Here is a 23040-nt window from a genome sequence, read left to right on the forward strand (position 1 = left end):
ACTTCTGCTGTTTGAGTCTGGCTCCTGTAAGTTATATTAGCAACCAAAAAGGAGTAGGAGATGCTAGACACACTCTTTGCCAAACGTTTAACTTACAATCTGGAGGCTCAACATGCTTTAACCCATCTGAAAATCCTGCACATATTGCAGGACTTCTATGGCTTCTGTTCTGTTTTATTCCTACTGCTTTAGACCAAATATTATTCAAAGGAAAAGAAAGTCTCTGTTTATAATATTCTTCATTAATCTCAAATCAGAGTTGGAAGAGAGAAACTGGTGAAATTCAGAATATGAATATCCGATTAATCATCAAATGAACTTGATATTTATTTGGGAGTTTTCCTTTCTTTCTGGAAAATTTGCTTCTGTGTAGTATTTTCAAATCACCAGTAACTCCAGGAGATTTCTTTGAAAAATTTTAAAACATGAAAATCTGAAAGAGCTTTCTACAGATATGATTTAAAGGAAATTAAAACCTCTAGACTTTATTAGAAGAAAAAAAAAAAAAAAAAAAAAAAAAAAAGGCCTAAAAGCCTTCTAAGCTGTTTAAAACCTGCATATTGTGTATATATCAGCTTATCAAACAGTCCCTCTGGCATTTTAAATTTAAAATCAGTGAGAGAAATATGTTTCCTTTCTCTTGTGTGTTTTGATTTAAGCTTTAAATGAAAAGACAGCGCAGGTGCTGGCTACGTGAGCATGCTGTCCGCCAGCACGACAAGCTTCTAGCGCTCTCTAAGAGCAGTTTCAATACCGTCGTTGATTCCTTCCTTCTCTCCCACCACCATTGTATCAGCAAAGCAGCGCACGACAAGCAGGCAGGACTAAGCTGATGAAGAGACAAGTGGTGTGACAGGTATAAATGGTGTTTTCTTTTGGCAGTGCCATCTGAGAAGAAAGCAGGAATTAATGTGTGTCTAGTAAAACTGAGACAGCAGCATACCGCGTCGTAAGAAGCGAGACTGTCCTTGTGCAAACTTGTCATCTGGATTTTTATTTTGCTCTGGATATTATCTTTAATTGGGAATAACAAAATAAATGAAGCCTTTTTATTGCCTTCTATTTATAAACAGAGACAGTGTGTTCAAATTATTATTATTGTTATTAGACCTTTCTACACAAGAAAAAGACTATATACAATTCATACCATTTTCAAAGTTCATAAATACAAAGTTCATACTTCGTACAACTTTCAAAGTTCTTATAGAATCTTTTGTGACAGTTCTTATGTAAATGTTTATATCAACTTCAATAATTCTAATCTGGCAGGGCTAAGTCAGTTAGAAACACAGAAAAAAATACTTTAACCTATCAAATATATTACCTTATATTCCTGTAAAAGTTCTTATTCTGTGTTCAGGATGTGATTACTGTCCAGGAGAAGTCATCTGTCAGAAGCCATTTAAACCACCTCTTTAGTCTCCATCCATGGGTGGACTTTAACAGAATGGGAAGTAAATATCCACACATACATGCACTACATTCCAAATGTGCTACTCAACTGGAAACAGCTCAGGCACCTTCATCATGATATTGGAATACACCAGTTATCAGTAGGTTCCCAGTCACAAAGGCAGAAAAGTTGTTTGGTTTTGGTTTGGATTTTTTTTTTTTTGGTGGGGTTTTTTTTGGTGGGTTTTTTTTTTTTTTAATGGAAACTGCTGGGTATTAAACACATTTGGTAAATAAGGTATTTGTCCATATTTCCAAAAGGTCCATTAGGAAAGATTCTGACACAATTTCTTACATCCTTAATCTATTTTGACAATCACTGAAAATCACTACTTGCCAATGGTAGCTGCTATCAGTTTCTAACAGATAGCTGTCAATAATTCAAATGTTCAGCAATATTTAATAATGCTTAGTAATGTTAAACAAACAGTTTGCCTTGGTTCTCAGGCAAGTACCAAGCCTTGAGTGGCTGTTGAGTCTCAACCTTGCAGACAACATCCTTGAGGTCAACACTTTTGACTCAGATTTTAGAAATGTTACTGATACCAGTGACCTATTTCTTCAAGAACTGCCTACTTAACCTATTTTAGCAATCTAATTGCCTTTAATAGAAGTAGAATTTTTTTTTTTTCTTTTCATCATTTTTCTTGAGCAGATGTTGAATCTTTCAATCTTGCTTTGCAATTTGACTTAGTTATAGGCACCTGAAATACTAATCCAACATTAGGAAGGATCCACTCTTTGAAAGTCAGACCTCTTTAAAATCTGTCAGTCCAAACTTTCATAATCACCATGCAGTTTTGAACATGTTGGCCGGTTGTACATGTGCTTCCAGTGTGATTTGAAATTCACTTGCATTAAGTACAAATCCAGGTCACACAAACAGAATAGCTGGATCAGATATTGTAATGTCATTGTAAAGGTATTATCCAGAAAAATGAAAACGTATACTGAATCATCCTGGGGTAAACACAGGGACAAAAGTAAAACAGCAAATCTATTTCCAACCTGCACATTTTGCTGGTGTATTTTCTCCTCTCCTTCAAAGAGTTTCTTATAAATTAAATTACCTCCTGATGTTGATGCACACTACAAATCACAATCATACACATAATATATAATCCCAGATTATGCACATAAACCCAAATGAGAAGAAAACAGTGTCAGTGTGTTTCCTAGCATACCTCCTTCCTTATTCAAAGCAGTAAAAGCAGTTGTCAAGTTGCAGTAGTGCTTCACTAAACCAAGACATCAGTTGCCAGTGGTGATGTTGCTATCATCTCAGTGATGCATTCCTTTCAGAAGCAGACTTGTTCATCTTGCTACTTAGAATATATTATTTGTGAGAATGCAGTTTGGATTTGAAGAATGAGATTCACAGATGTTGGTGAACAAAGGAAAACTCAGTTTCGATATCACAGTATGTGCATGGCACAGGTGTGTTCCTTTCCAACATCCAGAATGTAGTCTGCGTAGGGGTTTGTGGTGGTGAGAACCATTGTCTGTATGATGTGCACCATTAGAAGTTATATTGTACAGCTTCATTTTAATTAGACTTTGGACTATAGAAAAGCTATATATTTCTCCATTTAACCTGTACAGCACAAAAATAATCCTTTCCTTTTGCATTCATCCAACTGGCAAAGTGGAAAGGGTTATTCTAGCCTGCACAACCAAGTGCTATTACAGCACAAGGAAGCAGAACAGCAGTCAAGATCTCTAGTCCATTCTTCCACTGTTTTGTTAGAAGAGTAATAGGAATATTTTATAACATTTTTTCTTTCTCTCTGGGATGACTAATCTTTAAAATGTATTGGATTTATATATTCAAATTATATATGCTGAAGGACAAAAGACAGTTAATAGTAAGCTTGGAAGGAACAGATCAAAAGGCCTTTATCAGCTGCTTACTATTCTTACAATGGCACTGACAGTGATTGAAAACATTTCTCTGGTTTTGGGTGCCAGCCCAGCCCACTGCTAATAGTAAGCAGACAATCTGCAGTTTTAGATTTTATAAAGTTTCCTCTCAAAAAACAGATCTCCTTCCCCCCCCCCCCCCCCCCCATTTTTAACATTTTACAAGTTCTGCAGCTGTAGCCGGACTTAGCTGTTCTGTGAAAGACCTTTAACACAACCGTATTACCGTTTGTCCACAGCAGTGATTTGAATGCATGCAGTTCTGATTAATTATATTAGAATCATTCACTCATAGGATTACAGGCTTAATTGGAGAACAAATACAAGGCAAAATGGACTACTGCTGGATGCCCCAGGAGATTGTTTTTCTGAATCTGTAACAGACTGATCTTGTGTATACAAATATGGCAAGACAAAGAGAATAAAAACCAAAGGGAGGTTGCCATCAAGTTGTGAAACCATCCAGGAAGTGGGGAACTTAGATTCAAAGTTCATGAAAATGTAACAGATGCTGTCTATCAAACAAGTAACTCTGTTTACAGTTACAAGAAATGTCTTTAACAAAAGCTGGCATTTGGCTAAATTTGCTAGATTTGTCTTTTGTTACAATCCAGATGTTTGTGTGGGTTTGCAAATGTGTTTCTTGAGGTCTGTTCGGGTTTTAGGACATTCTTGGCTGAGTTTTGCCCACTCAAGAGGGTTCTTTAATGGTTTCAGATGGAAACCATGAGAAATTTCAATGTGTTTCATAAGATCTGGGCAACAACAGGCAAAATAAGATAACTTTGGGCTGTTAGTCTTTGTGTTTCCAAGGGTCATTTGAACCAGAGCTAGCCTTAGTTTCCTGTAACCTCTGTAAAAGCACCAGAGAACTAGTCTAGACATGTCTACTCCAAAAGGCACAGTCAGATCCAAGTGTGCTGTAGGAGGGCACTTTGGCTGGCTCAGGCCAAGTGATGTCATGCTGTGGCTATATGACTTCAGGGTGTGAGCTGTCTCACATCTGGCCAGCTTAAAATACAGGAGGGTAAGGTCTATAAACAGCTGGCCACAACATATTAATTTGTGATGATTGTCAGAATTAAGGAGATCCAAAACATTTCTTATGTAGCAGTGGATAATGCAGTTTTACCTGAATTGCTGGCCATTGAACCACTGCTGTTTCGTTTTCAGCTACCTGACTTCTTAGCTGAAACCAGTTCCAGCAGTCTGTTCCATCGGCATGAGTTTATTTTAACTTCAGATTCTGCAGGGTGATTCAGAGTATGTGTTGGTATGGCTTACTAAAAGGGACGCTTAATCACAGATGGGAGCTGTCAGTGCTTCTGTAATACAAGCATGTATTATTTGTACACCTCACTGATTATAATTTTTTTTCTTCTTTGCCCCTATGAAAACAAAAAGAAAATAAATGACAGTCATACCATCTTAGCTGTTATCAACTCTGGACCCCAAAATAGCAGCATACATAAATTAAAGGCTACTGATCTGTTTTAACTATGCTTTTTATTGTTAAGCCTTTTCCCATATATTATGTCCAAGAGATAATGTACTAGTCTGAAAAGTACTGGGAAGGGGCCTCAGGAAGCAGCATGGTAGCCAAGAGGTGCTCAGCCCCCCCGAGAGTTGTCAGGGGTGGGACAGGAGGAGGCAAGACAGTGCAAAACCTCCTCAAGAAACAGTCAAATAACCAAAATGCAGACACTTCCCTGATACTAGGATTCCTCCTGATTCCATGACCACAAAGTGCTGAGACAGAGCTGGGCGGTGGGAGCCCTTTCCCCAGCTCTGCAGGATGGGCAGCAGGGCAGTCAGGCGCCTTGGAGTTAAAGGCCGATGACCAAAGGGGTTCAGCATTTTGATGGGGTGTTTGAGCTGGGACTTCAAAGTAATGGCAGCAGGTGAGTGAGGTGATGTGCATAAGGACTTCCGTGTCGTGAACAGAAACAGAGGAGGCAGGTTTGGACAAAGCAGGTTTGTGGGGGAATTCTGTTTACCTTTTTCTCACTAAATCTTTTTATATTAGGTCTTGCTGGGGAGCAGAAATGAACTGTTTAAAACATCAAATATCATAAACCACAGTGTAGGAAACCACAAATCGTTCTATCAGATAGCTCCAACCAAAGTTAACAAAAAGGCCAGCTCATGATCTTTCAGGCAGATAACGCCTTAGAAAGTCAGCAGATGTATCTGAGGCAGGATAAAAATTTAGCAGTGATTCACTTTACACCAGCCTGACCTAAATCAGCATCCTGCCCTGCTATGAAAATACAGATTTTAATTAAAGCATCCTGCGTGTATAACTGTCTTCTCCTTAGTAACAGTGTAACACAGTAGCCTAAGTGACTAAACAATCCTTTATCAAGACTTTTACTTTATATCCTCCTCCATCACCACCTCCTCCCTCTTACTTGTGAAGAAATCTTTGGGAATTTGCGTACTGAAAGCAAAAGTTCTTAGTTGCACTGCAAATTATTTTTGCGCAATATTAAAATCTACCTTCATCATAATATTTGCATACACATCCTTCCCACGTGTGCTACACTGAAATTCTACTTTACTTGTTAACTATTTTCTGAAACAAGGGCCTTGATTACTTTTGACAAACTGTGGGCAATTTCTGGCCCAAAAGATGGCATTTTCAATTCTGTATATCTAAATTGGGACAAGTGACAGTACATAGCCATATTTTATGTTCTTAGTTCTCTTGATTTTTTACTGAGTCAGAAAGACTTTTAGCTAGATGGAAAACCAGCACAGTTAAAGTTAGATCCTTGGTTCTGTTCCCTGCATTTAAAAGTGTTTGCTATCTTCCCTAGTAAATAATTCCACTTATTTGTAGGCTTGGGAGTCCATGGAGATGTGAAACATATTAGCCAGCTTTGCTTCCATCTCCTGCCTTTTTTCTCCTGCATTATTCGGCACTGTAGCAGCTGGACACTGAACTGAGGTTTGTCCAAATGTCTGGGCTACTTTCCAAGTAGGTTCTTTGAACAGATGTTCCCACCAAATTTTATCAAGGGCTGGTTTCCTTGTGTCTAGAACCTGCCATATGCTCACAGAAAAATGCACCTTGTTTCTGGGGGAACTGTCTTTTATACTGAGATTCAGCTAAAGCCATGAGTTCAAACCACTCTTTACTTAACCAAATATTTTTTTTATAAGCCAAGTACAATAAGTAAATTCTCTATATTGCACATTTCCCCACATCTCTAATGATCATATGTTTTTTAGTGCAGGAGAAATAATCTCTTTCCTTTTCATGAGAACAGTTTCAGCATCACTTTCCAGGCATAGGCTGCCTAAATACTGTATCAAGTTATTGTATTCTTCTTCCCGATGAACATGCTAAGATGTTAGGATGTTAAGATTAAAATGGGAATGTTGAGATTTAGTGACAGTGTGTGCAGCTGAAGATTCACAAAACCTGTTACAACTGAACACAAATTACATTGCCCGTCACATATGTATGTAGTTTTTAAGTACCTGATATGTGAAATTATTTGAATTCCAGTGATGGAGAAGACATTTTTTTTGGCTTGGCCAGATATAAAAGTTACAGGAAACTTATCTGAAGAGCAAAGTTTGATTTCCTTCCAAAGAACAGAAGTATGAAATTCCAGTGCCAGGAATCCAACGTTTAGGGCACATTGCCTGAGGGTAAATCTCCATGTCTGGGTGCAGAAGGTATGTGTCCACTGTGACTGAGGTCTGAGCCGGACTGGCACAGCAGAACAGTGTTAAGCCTGAGCTAATAAGCCTCTTTAAGAGGACAGATGTCTTAGTTTACACTGAACACTACGCCAATGCCATTATGTAGTTCTAGACCAGTGCACAAAAGCTGCATGTGTGCAGCTGCCTGCATCCAGCCACGAAGCTGTGCTCTAAAAACCAGGTGTCCCAGCAAAACTCCGCTCTTGTCTCTTCCCTTCTATGCAGTGCTGGGACTATAAGGTATGAGCTGAGAATGTTGGTTTAGGTTTTACACAGAAATCAAAATTACAAAAATTTCAAATATTAATTGAAGATTTGATCATTTTGCATTGCCTTGGCTATTTTATTTTATTTTTTTCTTTCAGGTGCCTGGAAATAAAGTTGCTTCTTCCAAGAAACTGCTATAATTCAGTTCAGTGATGTAGATACAAGTTTGCAAGGCATAATGAAATCAAGGGGATACATGGACATCACAGACCCTGAAAGCAACTCGAGCTGCTTTTTTCATAGTAGTACATTCACAAGAGAATTTAAGTCTTGAATTTGTTGAAGAGAAATGCAATGGCACAGGATTTCTGATATCTACAATTTAAACCATTGCTTGTTTATATATAAGACAGAACATGTCTTTTAAAAGGGAAAAAAATCACATGTAACTGATATCAAAAGGAGCACATTCGTGTCCAAATCTCTCTCAACAGAACCACTAGTAGGAAGTTCCACTATGAAATGTTATCTCAGCCGAGGCATGCTTTGCCTAGACAGAAAACAATCCCTATATGCTGTTGTTTTTTTTAAATTCTTCAATCTGTTTCCCTTGCCAAAACTCACTCCAGTACTTTCCAGTTTGCATGGCATTTAATTCTTCCCATGCCATTTATTCACATCCACATCAAAATATGTAACATCCATATAGCAGTCCCTGAATAAATGGATCATTTGGGTGAAATTTTAGTTATTTAAACTGCAAAGGAGTATCTAGTGGTCAGCACTAACATTTTGATAGATTGAATCAATAATTGGAATGAAGGGTGTGGTGTAAGAATCAGAATTTAATAGAAAAGATATTTTGACAGCCTGTTAAAATTACTTTCACAGTAGTCAACTTTTCTTTATTGTAATTCAGTGACTGCACTCTACTCTGCAGCTTATACAAGCACTGGAGTGTTACTGGAATTACTCCATATTTAGCACTGCTCCAACTAATTGGTATTTCTCAGAATCACATCCGTGCTCCATTAAAAAAAAAAATTAAAAAAAGTAAAAAACCTGTCACTCATTTCAATGTTATTATTTCTAATTTACAGCAAGAAATTTTTTGTTTTGTTTTGTTTTCTGTGTATACTGTGCACGTTGCGCTCTCTACCACATTTGTTTTTGAAGGACTCATTGCTTTACAAACACAAACTAACAGGACCCATTATGTTTGCTTGAGCAGTACACTGACTATTCAGGGACACAGATTTTCATTCTTATAAAAGCAATCAATCATTAACATGAGTTCTGACTTAGTAAAGAAACCAAATGAAAACACTGATGTGCTCAGTGTTTCATCAATACTTATTCTAAAAAGAGTGGCAGTAAGGATCTTCATACTCATTAAGCCACTTTTTGTCTTTACACATTTACATATTCCAAATTTAGAACCTATTAACTGCTAACGAGCATTGCTGCACTGTGATGTGTGAAATTCAGAATTTGTTGAATTTACCAGGAATGGCCTGGATTTTCTGCATATGTTACATGTCTCTGAGCCAACAGAATTAATTTTATAGTATCAGAAACGCTACTTTTAGACAATGAATGTGGCATCCAGCTGTGAAATAGTTATAATTTTATGTCTTTTATCTCTTCTTTATACCAAATGTGTTCCCCTTTTTTATGAGGGATTGCCTCATATTTCATAGTTTATAAATTACTAGATTTATAGCAGGTGGCTCTAGAGTGATTATTGGAATAACAGCCAGTTATAACTCTCTTCTAGTGTTAAAACAGCGCAACCTACATTACTCTCCACATTTTTAGACCAGAAAAAATAGGAGGGTAATTTTATCATGTTCACTGTAGTGTATTCCAGCCTTTGCTCACATTAATTGTCCCATTGAACAGAATGGTCAGTTTAGTAATTCAATTAGAACAGAATTATCTGTGTGATTAAGTATTATTGATTAGGAGTGTTCTTGAAGATGAACACTTTCCTGAATCCAAATGTAAAAGAGGCTGTTATAGTGATTATGGTGATAATACCAAAATAAAATAAAAAATCCATGTAACTTTTAGTCAATGGCTAACTGTACCATTTTTTCCCCTCTGAAGTATTATGCTTAGGGTAAAGTAAGGACCAGTAGCTAGAGTTAATATGTGAGGAATTTAAAAAAAAATCTATAGGGAAACTTATAGACCAGAGGTCTAGGAAGAGTTTCTCTGAAATGGTTCATCAGAGCTACTGAATAACATTCCCTGACATGTCACAAAAGTTATTTAGTCAACCTTTTGAGTAAAACTTACGAAATCTTAGGAAGAAATATTGGCAAGGAGAATTGCATTTCCTACTATGTTTAGATCAACAAATAAACTAAGGTGGCCCAATCCTATTTCTTTTTAAAAACAATATCTGAACTGGAAGTACGTTTTGTCAGTCCTATAATTTTCATGTGCTTTTCTGGTTTTTACCAATCTGTACAAAGCAGACAAGCTAAACTTATAAACAATATAATACTGATGAAACTTTCATTCAATTACTTCAAGGAATGTCTAATATCTCTAAATTTCTATATTTAGTGATTGAATGGTGAAAGGACAGATTAATTCAATCAGCTGAAATACAATGCAATGTAAATATGTCTAATTGTGCCACCACCTTTCTTCCAGTGCTTACATCTTTAAGGCTTATTTGGGAGGGTACACATAAATCCCCAAACTGGTCTTTTATTCCTTTTTTAACTTCAATCTTCTTCTTTTTTTTTTTTTTTTTTTTTTTAATAAGCTGATGTAAAAAAAAAAAAAAATGTACAAAATAGATGGTAGGAGATATTTCCAATTTAAAGTGGAGCCTTCATTATATATGAAAAATACCTCAACATTTTCTGATGATGAAATTTACCAAAAGTAAATAAGTACAGGACTACCCAGAAGTGGCTTTAGTTACAGCTTTACAAAAGAAATATGATGCAACAATTCCTAAAGTGATTTAAACAAAAAAATCAATATATTGTTTTACATTCAAATAAAGACCAAATCTTATATTGTTTATCGATGTATGTGAGTCATTAATCATTAACACTCAAGATAATATGATTAGCAATTATTTTTAGTTCTCTCTAAATCTAAAATTCTAGTCAGTGATGTTTCTTTTGCCTCTTTTCTAGCAATCTTGAAAATCGAGATCTTTATCTCAACATTACTTCCTCCTTTTATTTTTCCAATTAAAACTTATAACTCTCCATGGAATACTCTACAGGTATTTTCTCTGAGTAGAATGTGTATAGTAGGAGTACTCTTCTGGAATGAAAAAAATATCAGTTGAGTTTAGCTCGCTTGCAATGAGGTGAGACACTGGGCAGTGATGGGTCTTCAAGCTGCCCAAGCACAAAGTTCTGGCCAAGTCAACAAGAGCTCTGACCTGTGAGTACCTGCTGTCAGATACACACACACATTTCAAAGTCTTGTCACCAATAAACCAATCCTCACTGTCAATCACTTTGAGTCAAGGGTGACTGGGTTCAAGACTATGGTTCAACAATATGTCTTTGTGATATAACCATAGAATTTGGAGCTGAATAATTTTTCCTAAATTTAAAGACTTCAGATTCAAGATGTGCACTCAGATTTTAATACATTTTGAGACTGTCATAAAATGTAAATCCAAAAAGCCGCGTTAGATCGTTTATTATGGCATATATAACACATGCCACCGAGTTTGACACAGATGGCCAGTATCAAGTCTAAAAGGCCTTAATCAGTCTAAAACACTTTGAGCCTTGAAAAATAAAGCTTTGTCTCAAAAGCAAAATGCAGAAGAGACTGAGATTATACCAGTCATTAGGTTCTGCCTTTGACAGGGAAATGAATTGGCCAAATACAAAATAAGCCTCATAATTTATATATTTCTGTCTTTGTGTGATGTTTAACAGTCTTACAGCCTAAATGAAAGAGAAAGGAGACCACACATGAGGTTATCACAGCAAGCAGATGTCTGTATCTGGAGTTACAAGGGCTAGATGGTGTGTTCTGTAAACACTGATGATACCCTTAACTTTCTAGTTTCCACCTTGTCTGTGGAATGGATGCCTTATGGAAGGAGGCTTTTTGACAACCGTTTTCCTTAGAGAAAAAAAGCCTGGGAGAATCTTAGCATACAGGAAAACTGTAGTGGGAAATAAAAGATACTAGAAATGTTTTTGGTAAATTAGTGCTCTAAGCCAGAGTTCTCAAATAATAACTGTAAAAAATTAGTAAGAGATGATTGAAAAATTCTTGGTACTGAATAGATTCAATCAGGATAAAAACTCTCATGAAACATAGATCTACAAAATAAAATCAAAATTATTTGGGAGGAGGAATAAGCTGCTAATCATGAAAAAAGAAAGAAGAAATAATATAAAAGGAGCTGATTCTTAAGCAGGTTAAAGAGTTTTCTGATCTTACTTGGAGACGACAAGGTTTCAAGTGTTTCAGGCTATGGCACAGACTATTATACAGAAAGGAATGTATAAAATGAATTAGAAACTTTCCTAGGCAAAAATAAAAACCATAGTCAGAGGTTATTTTCATTTTAAAGCAATATATAGCAAAGCCATCATCACACCATAAAACTAAAATTAAAGTAAGGGATTAAAATCTTCCGGAAATTAAAGATTATTTTGGAAAAAAAATAGAATCTCAAAAAAACCCCACCAAAAAACCACAAGTCAGGTTGGTCTGATACACCAGTGAAGAATCAGCAGAATGACAGAGAATGGAATGTTTAATCTCAGGAAGAAAGTCTATATAAGAAGAAAGGTATAGCCAAAAAAGACTGTATGGTTCATGGGTCCAGAGCAGGGCTTGATGTAGAATGAATAAAACAATACGAAAAAGATTTAAAAAAGAATGAGAGAAGAGCTTCATGGGGAGAGGGAAGAGTATAATTTGTAATTAGGGAGTGAAATAGAATCCAGGGTTGAACGGAAAGACCTCAAAATGGTATAGTCTTTATTTCCCTGACCAAGATAGAATCAATTACATCCCTACCATTCCTGACAAATTATTTTCTAGCATGTAGGACACTCCAGAATCTCTCCAGGCTGTCTACTCATAAAGAAAGTGAAGTGCATAGGCATATTCTACTGCTAAAAGGCCTCTCACAAATATTAGGGGAAAAATGAAGGGAGTCGATATGGTGTAACATATGAAATAAAGAGGCTTAGAATATGTCACCGATTAACTTGTCCTACTCTGAGCAGTATTGTCCTATGCCCTGAGGAGAGCAGAAAGAACTCTCCAGAAAGGGAGAGGGTTTTCTGTGTGTGGAAAATAAAAAAAAAAAAAAAAAAAAAACCAAACCAAGAACATTCCAAATGTAAGGGTCTGGTCTTTCCATATGTCGGAGAAATAAGAAAAAGACCAAACTGACAATAAAAAGGGCAGTCTGAGGTTCTAGAAGGACTGCAAAAAGCACAAGGTAGGTTCTAAGAGTAAGGAACCTAGGAGCAAGAGGAGAATACACTCAGAATGAAAAGTCTAGTAAAGATATAAATGTGAAAATATATAAGAGGAAATAAAAAAAAAAAGGAAAAAACTCATGGATCAAGATAAAGGCAGTTTAATAAAGCAAAGACAATCCACAGACGCAAAGGAAAACAAAAGATTTATTCTCTACTTCTCATCAGCAGGCGATGTCCAGTCACTTCCCAGGAAGCAGGGCTTCAGTACGTGTAGCAGAGGGTCTGGAAGACAAACGTTGTTATAGTGAATGGCCCCCTCCCCTTGTTTCTCTTAGCTTTTACTGCTGAGAAGACGTCATACGGTATGGAGTAACCCTTTGGTTAGTTTGGGTCAGCTGTCCTGGCTGTGTCCCCTCCCAAGATCTTGCCCACCCCCAGCCTGCTGCTGAGGGGGGGAGAAATGCTGGAGAGACAGCCCTAATGTGTGCCGGCACTGCTCAGCAGTAGCCCAGACACTGGTGTGTTACCAACACCTTGCTGGCTGCCAATGCACAGCACAGCACTGTGGGGGCTGCTGTGGGGAAAAATAACGCCAGCTCAGCCAGACCCAATACACCTCTGAAATGTCCTGAAATGTTTTTTCCACATTTGCCATGTATTGTGATGCTTTTTTGTATGCTAAGGTTGATACATTTTCCATAAATCCATCACTTTAATAAATCAGATTTCTTCAGCATCCAGGAGAGTGCTGACTTGCTCTGGTTGGTTATTAATGTACTTATATTATTAAAATAATCAGAATAAAAAAGTGTTATTATCCTCAGAGGATTAAGGAAAAGAAATAATTTCAGGGAAATTAAAGAGAAAATGTGAAGACCATGCAGGTGGGAAATATTTATGAGCACCTTGCTAAGATGAGGGCAAGCATTATTGTAAAAACCCAAGAACTCCCAACAAAAACACCACAAAAATCAAAAAACCTGAGGTGGAATAGTGCAAAGTCCTTCCAGTGCTGGAATAAAAGCATTAAGAAACAAGCAGAATTACAAGAAAAGTTTAAGTTCAGTTAAAGTTGTGTGTTTCAAAAGTCGTGTAATGCAGAACTAATGTTAAAGAACCCTTGTCATAACATTTTTGTTTACGTAAGGTAGCCGGCAGGCTCCCAGCAAGAAAGGTTAAGAAAAAAATAATTGGTAATATAATGACCTTGTTAATTAGGCATAAAAAGAACAACAGGTAATGATTTCTGAATGGATAACAGATGTTTATGGCCATTTAATAAAAGGCTATCTACCTCAGAAAAGGTCAAAAGCACGAAATTTTAAATTTTTGCATACACTACCTTAGTCTCATTAGAAACACAGGACTGTCAAACCTGGATAGCATCTTCAAAGGAAGGGAAGTTGAAGTATTTTTTGTGTTCAAACTAAAATCTGAACATGGTACAACAGCAGATTGGAACAGGTTGATAGTCAAATTTTTAAAGGTATTTTAATTTCTATATTATTCCTTTTCTAAATTAATCATGCAAAGGGAAACTATCCATTTCTTTTTGAAGGAAACAAAGCTGTAATACAAAGGACAGAGGCTATAGGGGAACAGCTTATAGTCTAGCCTTATTTCAGAAACAAATGCTGAAGGCTGTTAGTGTTGATGGATGGAATAGGCTAGAATATTCTAGCTACTGGCTACTGGCTACTGGCTACTAGGACAGTGGATGCTTCCACTTCATAATAGCATCCATGACCTAGTTTATAACAGTAAGCACTCTGCTTACTTTGTCAGCACAGCAGAAAACCTTTGAATAAATAAAATGTGAATACATGTCTCCTGTATTGGAAAAGGAATCTCTGTGAAGGTAAGCTGATCACTTACTCTTCCATTTACACAATGACCTTGGATCATGGGTGAATGTCCTCAGCAAACATCACTCTTTAGCCTTACAATCAAAATGGCACACACAGGTTTTAGATGAGAGAGTGCTGGACAGAAAGAGCAAGGTAGGTTCAGGCAAGGAAGAGGATATACTTCTCTACACAGCTTATCGTAACTGACTCACTTTCTCCCTTAAAAATATTACTGTCATGAAAACAATCCCATGCTTCCCTTCCTCTCTTCCACACCCCCAGGTCAATGTCTACATTCTACAGAGTCTTTAAAGATTTGAAAAAATGTTCTCATACATGTTATCCAAAGCATGTCTCAGCATATGGATATATGACATACCCATAAATCACGTGAAGCGTGTTAGAAACGTCTTGAAATCCTGTACAAAATATGGAGAGTTAAAGAACCGTGTGATAAGTGGATCTCTCAAATTTATGGCAAGTAAGAAAAAAATTCTTTAATTCCTTGTACTTAGGATCACTAAGCAAATCTGAAAAGTAGTTCACTGTTAATTGTCCTGTTTAAGAAACAAAAGCCTTCCTAGGACTTGTGAAACACATAGTTTGATCTGGTAAGAGGAAGCCCTGCCTATTTAGGTTGACTCTTTGGACAACATACAATAATCCCATAACACCAGAAAATCATGACAACTTTCAGGAAGTAAAATTGATTTATTTCAATATCTTCAAATGGAAATCTTATCAGAAAAAAGAAAAATATAGAAACCTCTTTGTAGATCTTTTACTTAATTTGAGCAACATACTTTTAGAAACTCAGTCAGAAAATTATTAAGATATTCTAAAATACTCTGCATGTACTATATATTTTCATATTTAAATATACTGTTTAGAAAAAGGGAGGGGCAGGAAAACTAAACAAATGAAGGTTAAAGCTACACATTAAAGAAAGAGTCCAAGTTGGAGGCATGGAGAAAGAAATAGAAAAGGAGTTATCCATCTTCCTTAGGAAAAATCTGCTGATACCCACTTCTATTCATAGTGCCCTTGTGCACACTTTTTTATTGATTAATTTGTATAGTAGAATGATAGACACTTCTCCCACACACACATTTTTGTCAGTGACAATGATTGTCTATGAATATCAAATGATATACAGCAGGATGTGATTATGAGTTGCCAGGTTTGATTTGTGGAACACATCACATTTGCATACTCTAAATAATACCTTGAGATGTAAATAAAGGAGGAAAAAAACCCAGAAGTCTTGTTTAGGTATTCATAAGAGTTATTTTAATAAGTGAAAGGCAAGTTGTATATTTCTTGGCTCTTTCATTCATCTGGTCTTCATTTCACATTTTAATTCCCTTAGTTCACGAGTGTTAGATATCTGTCCCTACCAGCTGATCTCACACAGTCCTACACAGAAAACAGTAAATGTTTGCAGGACAGCCTCTTTTCTAGTTGAGGTTAACTTGTCTTTTGACCTCAAAATCCTAGAAAGACCAGCAGTTTCTGTTCCAGCAACAAAGAACTGCATTTTTGTCAATAAGTGCTCACAGGGGTGGTAAGTGCAAATGGAGTACAAGTTGATGACAAGAAGGGTGGGATGGGGATAGGAAGGGTGTAGACAGACTGGGTACAGATGTATGACCAGAATTTAATCGCTGTATTTTAAAGGCTTATCCCAGTGCATGGTTAAGATTCAGCCCTAACTGAAAAAAGACATACCAGGGCTTACTGAATATCAGAAGATGTTTCAGTCACAGTACTTTTCTCCCTCTTTTCAGGGATGCAATATTTCTCTTTTTTGTGGAGGACTGCTTTCTATTTTTTGTTGTGCTTTTTTCCCTTCTTCTTTTCGTTTAAATATCTGCTGTGGGTGGGTGGCTGTCAGTGCACGTGGGAGAGCACTTGGTTACATCAGGAATTCTTCTTGCTTCGTGAGTGAGAGGAGTGAAGGAAAAACTCCCACTGACACACATTTTTCAGCCTATTTAAATAGACTTAGCAATACCAAAGAGAAGATAATAATCTGGACACCTACAGACTGAGGGCCTACTCATGCCTTTCACATCTACCCACATCCACATCTACATAGAGAGAAGGAGTCATCCACCTCTGCTGCCACAGCTCCCCCATTTCCTAAAGTACAGAGAGCCCATTTTCTCCATCCAAAGGTCACCTTGAAAGAGTAATCCTTTTGGTAAAGGCAGCCACTAGGAGTGGTGCCATTTGGATATGTAATGATCACAGTAATGTGGCAAAAGAAAATGATATTTTCCTCAAAGCTGATCCATGCCATTGAAGGTTGTATGAACAAGGACCCTCTTGACTGCAAAGCAATTTTTTATGTCAAGAGTTCTGGCAAAACTGAACATCTTTTGTGAGCTTCTGTAAATGGATTTGTTTGATGTCTGTGGCCTGAATCTTTGGTCAGTGTTAAAAGAAAGGGGCAAATTATGCCTTTCAGAAAAACAAGCGGGAAATTGAACATTGAATTTCTCATGAAATTTTCCTGTAAAAGAAATACTTGGAACCTTGAAGACAATTTGAAGATGAACTGTTGGGATCATGTTTAGTGGCTAATTATGTATTTTTGTGGATTTTCTGTGACACAGTGGGTATATCTTCCACTTCTGTGCATCCAAAACTTCCATTGTGTTTAATGATGTAAATCCAGCCATATCAGGAAGAGATTAAATTCTTTAATATCATTGTTATGATATCATTAGGATATAAATGAATGGTGGAAAAATGCCAATGGGGATCCTTAGAGACTACATCCAGCTACCATTACAATAAATCATAATTAGCATCTCCACCAAAATGTTAGATCTTTTGAGATCCTGTTAGGAACTGTTCTGGGAATGGAACATACTTTTTCTATTGCTTCCTTCTTATTCTAGGTACCACAAAGTAGTTTTTAGCTAAGCCATTATAGCCATGGAATGCTGTTGGTTGTATTTTTTATTTTGCTTTGAAAACAGCAATGCAAGTGCCAAGGACAGAGAGGAAATCTTGATGGGATATGTTGTATATGGATGGAATATCAAAGGGAACAGAAATATGTGCCAAGCTACAAGTATGTGAATAAGCACATCATCCAACACTTTGACAACTGTGTATTACAATGACAAACATCTAATTTTAATTCTACTAATTAATTACATCAGCTAGGACTGCTATCATACTAATTGTAATAATTTCACTTAGCTAAGCTGTGGAATGCCTTGCCAAAGAGTTTGTGACACTAAAAGTTTACATGGTCTCAAGTGGACACTGGTCAAGGTCATTGAAAAGAAATCTTTGGAGGATTCTTCGGGGGATTAATCCAGTGGAGGGCTGCGAGGATGATGAGGGGACTGGAGCATCTGTCTGATGAGGAAAGGCTGAGTGAGCTGGGTCTGTTTAGCCTGGAGAAGAGAAGACTGAGAGGGGATCTGATCAATGCTTATAAATATCTAAAGGGTGGGTGTCAAGAGGATGGGGCCAGACTCTTTTCAGTAGTGCCCAGCGACAGGACAAGGGGCAATGGGCACAAACTGGAACACAGGAGGTTCCATCTGAACATGAGGAAAATCTTCTTCACTCTGAGGGTGACCGAGCACTGGGACAGGCTGCCCAGAGAGGTTGTGGAGTCTCCTTCTCTGGAGAGATTCAAAATGCACCTGGACATGATCCTGTGCAACCTGCTCTGGGTGATCCTGCTTTAGCAAGGGGGTTGGACTAGATGATCTCCTGAGGTCCCTTCCAACCTCTACCGTTCTGTGAATCTCTGAATCCTTGACAGTGAAAACAAAAATTTGTTCTTGGTTTAAGAGAGAAGGGCAACCCAGTAAAGAGGTGCAAATGATGTGATATTGTATTGTAAAATGGAATATATTCCATTTGAAAATCAGAGGCAAACAAAATTTTGCTTAGCCCTAACCATACTGAATTGTCTGTATGCTTTAAACTTGGTCTTTTAAAATAACACTTATTACAAAAATGTAATAGTGTACAAACTGAAATGCATTTGTTTTGCAAATAGACTAAACCAAACTTTTCAGTAATTATTCTGAAAACTTCTACAGGATACAACCTATTTTTTTTTACTTTTTCAAAGTTTTCCTTTTTGCCACATGATATCCATTGTTCAGTTTTGCTAGAAAAGAAGACATTTAATCCATAAGCATATTCAAGAAGCTATCTTTCTTGTCCTCTATCTTCATTAAATTAATGAGAAGTCCAATTTCAATAAGTCCACAAAACATGCAATAGCTCAGAGACTCAGCTGTAGTCCCTGTAGGCATATAAATTACTGATACAACAACCATGAAAATTTAACTTATAATTGTTAATATACTTCTCAATACACTTGAATTCAGCTAGTCTTTTTAACGAATTATTTTGCTACATTTCTTCCTTGTCAACTAATATTTTACCTGCCTATTATATTTTTCTACCTCTGCTGTGTTCCTGCTCTCCACCTCCACAATTCCTTGATGTCACTTTTCCTGCTCACATTTTTGCTTTAGTGTCAGACTCTTTCATTGTATCTCCCAAATTTTTTTCAGCATAAGAGAATGAAAATGAGAAACAAAGTTCTGTTTGCTATTTTCTGTGCTTTGTTTTTACTAGTTTTATAATAGGCTTTGTGACTTTCCTTTGTTTATTTTGCTGCAAGATTTTTCTCTTTTTTTATGTATTTCACAACAAGTGGCCGTTTCACTCAATTCTTTTTCATATACACTGGGTTTTACATAATGAGCACTCAGGCCTGATCATTTTACCACTGTTGATGAATTGTTATGTAAAGTTCTTACAGAATTCCCTTATGAAAGAATCAGCAACACAAGACCTTCTGATCTTGCAACACAAGAGATTCACCCATCTAATTGTCCATCAAATGTGAAAGGTAAGGGGTTTAACAGGAAGGGCGACTGTAATTACCTTCCTACAGTGACTCTTACCTCAGACTATGAGTAGCCACCTTTGAAAGTATTTAATGGGACTCAATTAATCTAGTCTCAGTAATCTAAAAGTTGGATGTCTACTCTAAATTTAGGCTCCTTCCACATAGTAAGCGAAGGAAGATAACTGTTTCCAAAGGCAGTTTTATCCTCACTATCTCTGGAGGTGTCTAACTCTTTATGGAATATAAAAGGAGCTTAGACAACTGATTTAGACTAGGTACCTAATTTTAGATGGCTACAAGTTAAATGAAAAAAAAAAAAATCCACCCATAGAATAGTTTATTAAAATGTGATCTTTACTTATTTAAATTAAATTAAATTCAGGACATTTCATTTAGTCGGTTGTCCAATAGGCTCTACTCATTTTGAATTTTTGCAGATACATGATTACACAATTAGTCACTCAAAATATAGCACTTTTTCTCTCACACCTTCCAAAAGTAACAGAGGAGTAAAACTAATGAAGGGAATTTTGCAGGCACAAAATTCTAGTAAGGATAATATGCCAATATATCTTCTAAAAGAAAGTTGTTGAGTTTAGAAACATTTTGAGGTAGTTCTTGCATTATAAATGGTTCCTTAAAAACATAGTTTCCTGTGTGGGATTCACAGAACCATAGATTAAATCCTATATATCTCTCAGGTCATTTACAGAAATTAAAATGAAATAAGAAAAGAAAGACTATATGCTCTCTTGGCTTTGTTTTGTATAGTAAATAAAATAAATATTTTATTAAGGTTATTTGTAATGTTTTAGTACATGCTTTTTTGATTTTAAAAAATAGATTAAGTTCAATAGCTGAAATATTATGCACTGTAACTAAAGAAAATTATGTAACCAGCTTTGTACCTATTTTGTGTTTCAGAGTTTAAGAAACAGACAGTATAACCCACTGTCTTTCTACTCTCCAAATTTTTTCCAAACGAATTTTATTAAGGAGCCTTTAAGCAATTCTCCACAAAACAGACAAAATATAACACTAGGACTAGCAGTAGTTACACAATGTGGCATTGAATCGACACATGATATATTGAAAGTTGAGCTTGGATTCAGTTTGTGGAGGGCAAAATTTATATTCACACCAAACACTTACTTCAAAATTGTGTTCCAGAGCTGATTCTGAACATTTACCAGCTTAATTTATCCTGGTTTTAGCTGCAGTGACTTTGAACTATCTACATCAGGGTTTAATCTAGCCCATTACTTTGAATAAATGTTTCACTCTGGGTTGTGTCATAGAATGATTCCAAGTACAAATGAAACTTTTAATCTGTTTTTTCTTTTCTTCTTTTTGAATTCATTCAGATTTTATATGAAATTTACTGTATTAGGGCATGTAACAGTCATTATTTCCAACAAATGATACGCAACTTTAATTTGGCTATACGTATCCAACATGTACCAATGTTGAATACAGATATAAGTTAGGCCCCACTTAAGTGGAAAGCTGAGGTTCAGATCAAAGGTCCACTATATATATATTTTTACATATATATGTTTAGTGAAACAGCTGCAACAGAAGTGCTTTGTAGAGGGCTAGTAGAGAATTCAGCAATACAGGTTAAAACCAATCTCCAACCAACCCAGATGGGTGCCCAGTTGTAGCTGGGTACTTTCCCTCACCTGAGCATGCATTACTCAGCAGTAGGTTTGATGCCTGTTTCCCATCTGCTTTTTTGCATACGCTGCATACAGATTGGCTGCATTCTGCAGGATCCAACCATGCTCATGGGATAAACAGGTTTAAGAAGCTTTCTGCCTAGATAAGGAACTGGGTCCCTCAGCATCCGTGGTGTGACATGAGCAGTTATTGTGTTGACTGACCACTGAGAAGTGATTTAGAGGACAACCATAGTGCGTAACTGTTACTGATGCTGAGATCCATATCAACACCTCTGAAGATACAGGTCAAGTGCTTCACTTCTTCAGTCAGAACTGTTGTTTGCTAAGACAGAGCTTTCCTATATCTTTTCCCTGTTACTTAGATAAGTTCCTTTGCTTGATCCTTTCCAATCAGTGGAGAGAGCTGTAATGGCACTTAGAAATATCAGTAAAAGGACTGAAAACATGCAGGACATCTTATTATTTTGAATGCTGTGATATAGGACTATATATAACATACAGTCACTTTTTAGTCTTGCTACACATCACTGTGGGTAGGGTGTCAGTCAGCTAAATTGGGGTTTGCTAATTTGGAGGGAGACTTGAGCAAGTATGCACATAATTGACATATGCGATTTCATATTATAAATATACACTCTTTTGTCTCTTATGCACTTATTTCTCTGGGAAGGCATGTAAGTCAGAGATTCTGATCCAAAAATTTTCAACTGCTGGAAGGTTATTACAGGAAGAAAAGCAACAAGACAGAAAGTATCATGTAAACCAGACAGTTATATAAAATACTCAGGTGATACCATCTCTGACACTGGTACAGGAGAGCAAGGGACTTATGTACTACAAGAAAAGAACATTGAAGAGGTCAGAAAGCTGTAGCTTCATTCATTACTGTGAAAAAATAGAAATCACATCACTGATCTATGTAAAAAAATAAACATCATATCCAAGCATTAAGTCAACATTGAATGGAGATTTAAAGTATCTTGTTAAGGAAAACTTAATTGCCCTGATATAATACATCTGGTTAATCAGCAGCTAGGCAGATTCATGGAGTCAAAAATCAACCTGAATGCTAGATACCACCTAAACCTTTGAGCTAGGCTAGGATCCACAGATTCCACACACCTGGCATTCAGCTGAAACAACTGAGCTCACTTTGGCCTTTATCGGCAACTCTGTGCTGTGGTATAAAGGTATAGAGGGACATTCACAGGTTTTTGCAGTACAATGAAATGCACACTTGTAGCAGGTAATAATCATTCCTGATATACAATGCATTCCCAAATCTGCAATTTTCCCATAAAAAATATTATCCCCAGGTTTTAAAATGAGCTACAGAATGTGTGTACAGTACACACTAGAGTTTACATTAGATTGCACCTAGGGGCACATTCTGCTTTTGATGATGCATGTAATTACTATAGCATAATGATAATGTGAGTTACAGGCTTATTTTAAGCCAAGTCCTTCTTCTACTGACATCAGTAGGAGCTTAATCACACTCTCAGTAGAAAAAATGTGTCCTCAAAATGAAGAGCAGTGATTTAAAAATCAAGCTTCAGATAATATTCTATTATACCAAAACACAAATATTGTTAGTACAATTTACTGAGCTACTTCATATTATTATCATCATTCTACAAATCTGTATGGTCCTCCCATGCTGTTAATGAAAATCATCAGCATCAAACATTGCATACATACAGGTATATGCCATAAAGCTTACATATGTACATTTGCATTTGGGTTGTGCCATTCAAAATGTTTAGAGTTCAGGTTAAAAAAACAATTCCGATGAACATATGTATTATATATATAGAAACATAAAAATAATAAAAAAAACAAGAGAAAGGAATTATAGAAGAGGAAGAGATTATTACCACTGC

The sequence above is a fragment of the Balearica regulorum genome, chromosome 1 (assembly GCF_011004875.1).
Source record: "Balearica regulorum gibbericeps isolate bBalReg1 chromosome 1, bBalReg1.pri, whole genome shotgun sequence".
NCBI lineage: Eukaryota > Metazoa > Chordata > Aves > Gruiformes > Gruidae > Balearica > Balearica regulorum.